General features: G+C 47.4%; 1 pseudogene; it reads right to left on the minus strand.

The window, feature by feature from the left end:
* Nucleotides 1-901: 901 nt before the first annotated feature.
* On the minus strand, nt 902-988 carry LOC129401140 (U2 spliceosomal RNA; annotated as a pseudogene).
* Between the last annotated feature and the right edge of the window lie 9,856 nt (nt 989-10,844).

Consider the following 10,844-nt stretch of genomic DNA (forward strand, 5'->3'; position numbering starts at 1 on the left):
CTGTGTTCAAGGTTATAATTCCTGACAGGATTGGGGGAACCATATGGGACACCTGGGGATCAAACCCAGGTCAGCCCTGTGCAGGAAAAGCATCTTATTCACTATCTCTCTGGTTCCTAAAGACTGTTTTCTAAAATTTACAGGAAAAGGACTGGAGTGATATGGGTTCAATCCCAGGCACCCTATATGGTTCCCTTAGTCCTCCAAGAGTGATCCCTGAGTGCAGAGCTCGGAGTAAGCCCTCAGCACTATCATTGTGGGTATGGTCCCGAACAAAATGAAAATTACGGAAAAATACTAATTGATTAGTCACCTTTTCCATGTTGGCTATCTAAAGAAAAAAAAAATCCACGGCAGAAATTAGCAGGCAAGGGGCCAGAGCAATAGTACAGTGGGGTTGGGTGTTTGCCTTGCATGCAGCCAAACCTGGCTTTGATCCCAGCATCCCATATAGTCTCCCAAGCACTTCCAGAAGTAATTCCTGAGTGCAGAGCCAGGAATAACCCCCGAGCATCGCTGGGTGTGACCCCAAACACAAACAAAACATAAAATAAATAAAAAATAAATTAGCTGGCAACTTCTTTACTAGGAAGTGTTCTTAGAATCAGCACTTCAGGAAAGGAGTGGGGGTGGGGGAATACAGGCTCTACAGGTCCATCAGGGCACCACGTGGTCCCCCAGCACCTAGAATAGCCTCTGAGCACCACAGGAGATGGCCCCACATCCCAAACAAACAGAAGACTGTTCTAGGGAGAGGGCTGAAAGCACGGTGGGGAAATCCAGCTGTGATTCTTTTTTTTTTTTGCGAAGGTTTCCGCTGCACTGGGCCAGAGAGATAACACAGAGCTGGTAAGGAGCCTGCCTCCTGAGTGGCCGACCTGGACTCCGTCTTCAGCATCCTATATGATCCCTGGAGCCTACTAGAAGTGCTCCCTGTGCACGGAGACAGATACTACACTTGATCTTAGCCAAAAGGCCGAGAAGCGATTGATTGTGCACAGTCAGGAGTAAGCCCCGAGCACCTCAGTGTGACCCAAAGACGGAAGGGTAAAAAAAAAACGAAAAGAAAATGAAAAAGTCTCCCTGGCCCTATAAGGTTGACCGATTGCCCAAATTATCGAAGTTGGACTGAGGGAGTGCAAGGCTAGGTGGTTTCCCACACCCCTTCATGAAAGGGGTCTTTTAGCGGTACGTGACAGTCTCTACCCAGACCGGAGGTAAAGGGCGGTAAAGCTTGGTCTCCTCCCAGCATCTCCTCCTAGTCTCTTCCCAGCATCTCCCAGCCCACATGGCCATGTGCTTCCTTGCGTCCGATCATCCGATCGGCGCCTCTTTCTCAGCCCTGATCAGAGCCCAGCGCAGAGGCGTGACTCTCGGAGGCTGACCCGCGAAGCCGCGGGCAGAGACAGGGAGGGCGATGTGCTCCTCCGAACAGAAGGGGGATCCTCACCGGAACTCGGGCCCTTTCCCGCCAGTGCCCAAGACCTCGCATCGCGGGAGGCGGCGTCGCTCGTCGGGGAGCTACTGGCTGCGCGCGCCCTGAGAGGTGCCGCGCACGCACTGCGCCTGCGCAGAGGCGGCAGTCTGGAGGCGCGAGCAGCCGCGACGCCGGGGAGTGGAAAGATTCGACTGTGCGAGGTGACGCCCCCGCGGGAGGAGACCTCGGACCGGGCGAGCCGAACCACGCCGGAGAGGACCCATCGCTGCCTGGGTGAGTTCTCGGTCCGTCGCCAGCTCGTGCTTGGCGAGACCTGGCATCGGGGCCACCCGCCCCTCCAGCTTTTCCGGAGAGACCGTCTTTGCGGGGCACCACGCACGCTTCGCCATTAAGCACGGGGACCCGCGGGGCCCGAGCCTGGCACGGCGGGGAGGACGCTGGGACGCTGGCCTTGCATGCCGCCAACCCGCCTCGATCCCCGCCATCCCGGGGTGGGGGGGGTTCCCTGAGCCCCGCCGGGAGTGATCCCCAAGCGCAAAGCCCAGAGCACAGCCGGGTCCGACCCCCAAACAAACAAGAATAAAACAGAACCGGAAAAGGCGGCCGATGAAGGTCTCACACGCTGCCACCCCAGTTCAGTCCGCGCAGTCGCTTAGGGTCGCTCCCAAGCAGCACCCGGGGTGATCCCTGAGCACCACCGCGTGTGCCTCCTCCCCTGGGGCCCGAGTGACGGGCAGGAGCTGTTGCATCGCAGGCAGGACGCTTGCCTTGCACGCGGCCGACCCCGTCGTTCGATCCTCAGCATCTCACGTGGTCCCCCTGAGCACTGCCAGGAGTAATTCCTGAGTGCAGAGCCAGGAGTGACCCCTGAGCATCGCCGGGTGAGACCCCAAAAAGCCAATGGGGGGATTAAGCTCATCAATAGAGTACTCGCTTGGTGTGTGTGAAGCCCTGGCTTCAGTCCCTGGCGTCGCCCCCCAAAAGTTAGTCAGGGACACCGGAGAGATGACTCAGTTGGCTGGGAATATGACGGCTAGGGTTGACGCCGCCATCACACGTTCCCTCAGCAGAGTTGGGACTGGCCCCATGGGCACAGCCGGGAGTGACCCCCCCCCCCAATTTTTTGTTTGTTTCGGAGTAATGCCCTGAAGTGCCCAGGGCTTACTCTCCTGCCTGTGCATTCAGGGATCACTCCTGTCAGGGTTGGAGATGCCTGGGGAACCAACCAGGGTAGACTACATGCAATCCCTGTGGCCTGCTGTACTGTCTCTGTGGGGATGGGTGCTAAAAAATTTAGAAAACAAGAAGAAAAAATAAATAGGAGAGTGAGAGAACTGGGACCAGGAAGATAAGAAGAAAAATAAAATAAATAAATAGAGTAAGAGAGCTAGGGCCAGGAAGATAGCCCGGTGGCTGGTGGAGAGCGAATTTTGCATATGGGAGCCTGGGTTTACCGCCAGCACTATTGGGAGTGCTCTCTTGCCTCTCTCACTCCAACAAAAAGCTGTGGTTGTTAGGCAGACATGAGGGAGGGGAAGAGAATTCGAGTGGGGAACATCAAGCAAAGCTCTGGGGAGAATGTGAAGATATGTAAGCTAATGAATTATGTAGTCTGGTCCTGTTGTCTTCCAGGAATTGGAGTTTCACTGATTGCTTCAGTGTGTGAGTGGACTGAGGTGGCCAAAGGGCTGTAAAATTGAACATGGGCCTGATTGAGGGCTTTTCAGGGCTTTTAAGTGTGTAACAGGCGTGAATCTCAGTTCTTAAAGTCAGGCCTGAGGGGCTGGAGCAATAGCACAGAGGGTAGGGCGTTTGCCTTGCACTCGGCCGACCCGGGTTCGATTCCCAGCATCCCATATGGTCCCCTGAGCACCGCCAGGAGTAATTCCTGAGTGCAGAGCCAGGAGTAACCCCTGTGCATTGCCAGGTGGGACCCAAAAAGCCAAAAAAAAAAATAAATAAAGTCAGGCCTGAAAGATGTCACATGCACAGCTCAGCGGGCTGGAGCACATGCTGTGCGTTAGGCAGGCCCTGGGTTGGATCCCTGAAACTTCTTAGTCCCCTCAGCGCCACCCGTAGCATCCCCCAAGTATCTCCTAAAACTGCCAGGTGTGGTTCCCAAATAATGTATTTGTGTTTGTCTGTGTGTATTATATGTAACATCAATCACTATAAGTAATATAAATTGTTTTTTTTAGAATGACTTTATGACTTTATTTCTTCAAACTCTATCCTGCTGGACTAATAAGAAACGAATACTTATTCTTTGAGTTCCGCATAGGAATAATCCAACAAAGAGCTCAGAAAGGCACAGCAGCAGGTCGGAATAGTTCTCTAGCCATTGGTCATCTCTGCATTGAGGCCAAAGTGGAACAAGCTCTTAATTCTATCCAGACTGTTCGTTCCTGTCAGGTGGGCTGTGCAGCTGGGTCAGGCTTGGCACATCGAACTTGAAAGATAATTTTATTTGGGTTCACATGGCGTTCAAACATGCAAATTGCTAGTAACACTGAACAAGCAGGAGATTTCTCCTGTACCGTTTAGATTTCTTCTTTTTTAATTGGGAGAGAAAGTAACTCTGGCTCCACAGTCTCATCTAAAAACACTAGATTGGAACTGAGAATTGACTCACTCTTAAGAGCCCTTTGATTGATGTGTGTAACCTGCTCGGCCCTGCTGTGCTCCTTTGCAATCCCTGCAGTCATTCCTCCTGGAAGTCTTGCTATAGCCTCTGACTGCTGCTGGGAACAAATGGCCCAAATCCGTTTTTGGTTTGTGGTTGTATATGTAACCACAGACCAAAAACAGACTTGGACTGGGCAATCTCTCTCTCTCTCTCTCTCTCTCTCTCTCTCTCTCTCTCTCTCTCTCTCTCTCTCTCTCTCTCTCTCTCTCTCTCTCTCTCACACACACACACACACACACACACACACACACACGCACCACAAAACACACCCACACACACACACACATACACACTGCAAACCACATACCACAACACACACACATATACTCTCACACCCCACAAACCAAAAATTAGATTTGAGCTGGATAGACCTCTCTGCAGTGTGAAGGGATTTCCTCATCTCTTAATTGTTTCACCCAGGCACTTCGTTCCACAAACACTCCTTTCTTTTTGAAATTTTTACCCTTTCTTCCCCACCTTTCTCTGGCTGTTGTTGCTGTGAGTGGGAGTGGAGGTCCCTTGTACACCTGACTGGCACCGTGCTCACTGGGGTTGAACATCAAGCTGTGGGGTTTGCAGGGGATTGTATGCCATAGTCTAGGTGCTCGTGGGAGGTCACACTCTGTAGTTATAGTACTCCTTACACACGTTCTGGTTGTGCTGACCAGAGGTTGCACTTCCTGGCCATGATGTTCACACATCATTAAATTAAGTGCTAGCTGGAGATCGCACCACCTGTGCCTTTTTATTTTATTTGTTTGGTTTTGGTTTTGGTTTTTGACTTTTTGGGTCACACTTGGCCATGCTCAGGGGTTACTCCTGGGCTCTGCACTCAGAAATTACTCCTGGCGATGCTCAGGGGACCATAAGAGATGCCAAGGATCGAACCTGGGTTGTCCATGTGCAAGGCAAATGCCCTACCTGCTATACTATCTCTCCTTCCCCCCTTTGCCTTTTAAGAAAAGTCTTTGTTTATTCGGTTTGGGGGCTACAGCAAGCAGTGCTTGGACTATGTCTGGTTGGTGCTAGCAGGTTGTTCACTGTGGTACTCAGGGTACCATGTGGTGCCAAAGATAAAACCCAGGGTCCTGACTTAAAAAGCATGCGCACCAGCCCTTTGAGCTATTCCCCACTTCTGCAGAGGGTTCTTGTTTGTTTGTTGTGCATAACTGGCAGTGCTCAGTTATGCTTATTTCTGGCTCTGTGCTCAAGAATCACTCCTGGCAGGACTTTTGGGACCATATGGGGTACCAGGGATCGAACCCAGGTTGGCTGTATGCAAGGCAAATGCCCTACCTGTTGTACTACCACCCTGCTGTAGAGGCTTTTTTGTTCAGTTGCAATATTCACACACACCTGATTGAGGTGTGGTCAGAAATGGCTTGCAGCACCAGGACAGAGTTGCCAAGATTGCATCAGCACATGTCATTGCATTGGGGTTGAATTGCAGTCTGTTGCTTGCAAAGCAGGTATTCTCAGCCACTGAGAATTTCTCAGTGGTTGAGATATTCTCATTCAAACCCTGACCCCTCTCCTTTTTTTCCTCTTTTGGAAAAATCTGAGTTCTTTTATGGGAGTGGTTGAACCTTTTGATATAGTGTCTAACAGGCTGGTACTTCGGGTGCTATTATAGAAGCAGATTCATCTATATGCTTGAATGGGAGACGAACAAGTGGAAAATATGAGGGGAATTTTGAAAATAGTATCTCAAAATATGTGGCTGTACATACCAAAGAATGAATATTTTTCTGTTTAAAATTACTGTTTGGGAGGTGCTGGAGAAAGTAGTACAGCAGGTTGAGTTGCTTGCCTTCCATGCAGCTGACACAGATTTGATTCCTGTGACCGCATATGGTCTTCTAGACACATACACCAGGACTGCAGAGCATTGAGTAAGCCATGAACACAGCTGGCGGTTCTCCCACAAAAAAAAAAAAAAAGAAGGGGAGAAAATTATTACTTCTGGGCCAGAGAGATAAAACAGTGAGTAAGGTATTTGCCTTATGGGGTCAACCCAGGTTTGATCCCCAGCACCATGTAGGACCTCCTGAGCACTACCATGAATGGTCTCTGGAAACGAGCCAGGAGTAAGCTCTGAGCACAGCTGGATGTGGCCCCTAAACAACAACAACAATACATTTACTATATCTAGGGGCTAGAGAGATAACTCAGCAAACTTAGTGCATGCTTTGCATGCTGGAGGCCCAGGTTCACCCCCTGACACCATATGATGCCAATTGAGCAATGCCAAGAATGACCCCCAAGCACAGCTGGGAGTAGTCTCTGAGCTCAGTCAGGTATGGTCAAAGGGGGTGGGGGGAGGAAAGAATTATTTCTACTCATGTCGTGTACCCCTCCAAACTTCTTTTGATGGTGAAATGGTTGTAAATTTGTTTTTAAGTCACACCTGGTGATACTCAGAGGTTACTCCTGAGTATCTGCACTTAGAAATTACTCCTGATGGTGCTAGGAGGACCATATGGGATGCAGGAGATTGAACATAGGTCAGCCGGCGTTCAAGGCAGGCATCCTAACTGCTGTACTCTCTCTCCAGCCTCAGGTAAAAATGTTTAATACTGTTCAGATGATACCAGTTTTCTTAGATGAGTCAAATCATGATCAGATCAAGAGCCAGTTTAATAGATTGCTCCTGGACTCTGTTATACTTGGTAAGCAATCACATGATGCTATCCGAATGTCCGACAGTGTTTGATTCTGAAGCTTGTCGATTTTCTATAAAGACTAGTGTGTGGTTCTTTATCTTCTTTGTGGTCAAGAGGGACTTGATGATGACATTGTGGACACTGTTTATTCCTTGGTCTTTGGATAATTCTTGGAGCCACATGCATGTTGTGTTGTGGGAAGGTGGGAACTTCCTGACCTTCTGGAGCCTGTGGTGCCTTCCAGCATGGCTTCTGGGCTTTCAAAGTCTTTACTTGGAGATCGTGAGAAGCAAAGAGATTCTTCTTTACCTATCATATATTTTTGAATAAAGGTAGTGACTCATTAGCTTCTGTTTACAATGACTCTTGTTTCTTGCCCAGTAGACAAAGGAAAATTGTCCCTGGGAGCAACCACATAAACGGCAGAACTTTGTTGTGTAGAACACCATCTAGAATTGACTCCTGAGATACAAAAACTATTATAAAATAGACTAAGTCAGCTTCTTATTGTTTGAAAAGCTGAACTGCTGTCCCAGAGGTGTTCATTTATAATGAAATATATAATTGCCAAGTGGAGAAGCCACAAATGTTGTTTGATTAGAACTTTCTGGAGATGAACCAAGAGCTGCGGCACGAGAAGCAGAGCCTCCCGCCTACTGACTGTGATCCTGAGGTCTCCTAACCCATTTTGGCACCAGAGCAGATTCTTGCAGCCATGCACTTTGACTGCGAACTGAACTACAACCTCGTGCAGCCCGGGGAGGGATTTTTTTCCCTCTCCACCCCATTTTTCTGAGCGAAAATGGCGGCAGCGGCAGCAGCCACGCGGTGAGAGCCACCCTCTAAGACCCCTACACCAGGAGGTAGGACTTTCTTTAGTGACGTAGCCTGTAGGTGATCCTGGGAGGGGAGGTGTTCCCGGCGCGCCTTCCGCCCAGAGATGAACCAAGAGCCGCGGCACGAGAAGCAGAGCCTCCCGCCTACTGACTGTGATCCTGAGGTCTCCTAACCCATTTTGGCACCAGAGCAGATTCTTGCAGCCATGCACTTTGACTGCGAACTGAGCTAAAATTTTAGAAACCCAAAACCGCGCGGCCGCTATTGCGGCCGCGCGGACTCAAAGTCTTCACCTTTACCAAGGAAGAGAATTTATTAGATGATGCTTATTCAGCAGGCCTGATGTTGGGGAAAATTTCTAATCAACAGTAGTGAGTTCTGTATGGAAATATGAAATGTACTCAAAATATAGAGAGAATAATGGGAATATCATCAGCTACTTGGATGGGGGGTGGGGTGGGAGGGGGGTTCATTGGGGTTCTTGGTGGTGGAACGGGTGCACTGGTGAAGGGATGGTGGTTTAATCAGTATTTGACTGTTTGACTGTGACTTAAACCTGAAAGCTTTGTATTTTTTTTGTTTTCACGGTGGTTCAATAAAATATTTCTTTAAAAAAAAAAAAACTTTCTATGTCTTGGAAAAAAATAGAAACATGGAGCTCCGAGAGAACTCAATGGACTGAGTGCATGCAAAGCACCAACTGGTCCTGATAATGAAATTTGCATGCAGGAGGCCTGTGTTCCATTCTGGTACAGAGCTGGGAGTAACCACTGAACACCACCTTATGTGATCGAAAACTAAAAAAAATAAATAGACATGCAGATAAAATCAGAAGTTGAGTATAGCTGATTGTAGAATCCTAACAAAGATGACATGGTTTGGTTTGGTTTGAGGGCCACACCTGACAGTGCTTATGCACTCTGCACTCTGCACTCAGGGATCACTCCTGGAAGGACCAGGGAGCCTTATAGAGTACTGGGAGTTGAACCCAGATTGGCTGCATGGAAGGCAAAATGCTCTACCTGCTGTGCTACTTCTCTGCCCCCTGTAAAATAGTAGTATCAAGGGGTGGGGATATGGGTCAATTTGGTCTCTATGCTGCATGGTCCCCTGAACCAGCAGAAGTAACCCCTGAGCAAAGCTAGGAGTAGCCTTTGAGCAATGCCAGATGTGACCTTTCCCTACCAAAAAATGATTGATCCATATTGTATCATGTGTCAATATTTCTCCCCTTCAGGACTAAATAATATTCTATTGAGTGCATATAGCACATATAACTTTAGTGTCTGTTCACCTATTAAAGGGCACAAGTTATTTTACCTCTTAGCTACTATAAATGATGCTGAAATGAAGAAAGGCTACAAATAAATACCTTTCAAAGATCTCAGCTTCCAAATCTTCTGGTATATACTCAGAAGTGAAGTTGCGGGCCAGAGCGATAGTAAAGCAGGTAGGGTATTCGCCTTACACATGACCAACCCAGGTTCCATTCTCGGTATCTCATTTGGTCCCCCAACATTACCATGAGTGATCCCTGAGCACAAAGCCAGAAGTAAGCCTTGAGCACAGTTGGGTGTGCTCCCCCGCCAGGAAAGAAATGAAAAAGAAGTAGTGAAACTGCTGGATCATATTGGTAATTCAGTTTTTAATTTTTTGAGGAAGCAGTACATTATTTTCCGGAATGGCTATACTTCATATTCCTCCCAACACTGTATAAAGATTCCAGTTTCTCCATATCTACACCAAAAATGATTGTTTTCTGGTTTTGTGTCTTCTCTATTTTCTGTTTCATTAGCCAATCTAACAAGCATGAAGTGATATCTCTGAGTGGTTTTGATTTTCACTTCCCCGGTGTTGAGAAATATTGAGTTTCTTTTCATGTGTGTTTGGACTAACTGTAGATCTTTGGGAAAATGCCTGTTCAAGACCTTTATCCAATTTTATTTTGGGGGCCACATTCAGGCAGTACTGAGGGGTGATTTCTGGAAGTACTCAAGGGACTGTGAGGTGCCAGATAGTAACCCGTGGCTCCCACATGCCAAGCATTTGCTCCAGCCCTTTGAGCTGTCTCCCCAAATTGAAGTTTAAAAAAAATTCTGAATCTTAGTTTCTTATTTTTGCAAAAATTTTATTCCATTCATGCATCGGTGTTTTTAAGTTCAACATGATATGTGTGTTTATATAGTCTTTCTGGTCCCTTTGTGCATTTGAATTTCTGACCCCTAGTTGACAGTTTTTAGTTGCAGCACTTAACATACCTCTCTAAAGTTGACACAAACCTTCTTGATTAAATTTAGAGTATTTTCCAATAACCCCTCTTTATTTACTTATTTATTTATTTATTTATTTATTTATTTATTTGCTTTTTGGGTCACACCCAGCGATGCACAGGGGTTACTCCTGGCTCTGCACTCAGGAATTACCCCTGGCCGTGCTCAGGGGACCATATGGGATGCTGGGATTAGAACCCGGATCAGCCGCGTGCAAGGCAAACGCCCTACCCGCTGTGCTATCGCTCCAGCCCCCGATAACCCCTCTTTAAAAGAAAAAAGAAAGCAATATACATTGTGGTGGGATCAGGGAAGGAGGAGTGGAGAACAGGAAACTTAGGTAGGGCAGGCCCAAGGCTTTCTAGAACACAGGACCACCATTTGTAAAGAAACCAAAGATTCGCAATGTATTTGACTCTATAGCCAGCTGGGATGAGCTGCTTTTCTGCCAGTTCATCTTCCAATTTAATACATTATACTTGATAGAGCCCAACTTCTCAGAGATGGGAATTTTTTGGTGAACAGGGAAGTTGGCCTAGCATAGACCCTCAATGCTCCTTGGTCTGTTTGGAGCCTAAGACTAAGATATGGATGTCCCCAATGAGGACAGATATAAATGTCTACCATAAAGGACTATCTCCAAGATCCCGTAGCTTATGCCGGGGCCCACAGGGAAACAGCAGAGTCGGCTCAATAGGCTGCAGAATATTTTTTAAATTCTTCAGCCATTATTTGAAGACAATTAATTTTGTTGTATCATTTGAACAAGTGGTTGAATTTATCCTTTACATCTTGAATCAACCTAATTTCATTTCTCATTAACTTTAATTTGGGAAGTACCTTGCAATGATACCTATGAGATGTAATCATAGCCTTATTGATCTTAACCTTTCTGCCCACTCTTTTAATTTTCTTCTAGTTTTTAGCCACACTAGTTGTATTTTTAGTCT

This window comes from Sorex araneus, chromosome 1 (assembly GCF_027595985.1).
Source record: "Sorex araneus isolate mSorAra2 chromosome 1, mSorAra2.pri, whole genome shotgun sequence".
Classification (NCBI taxonomy): domain Eukaryota; kingdom Metazoa; phylum Chordata; class Mammalia; order Eulipotyphla; family Soricidae; genus Sorex; species Sorex araneus.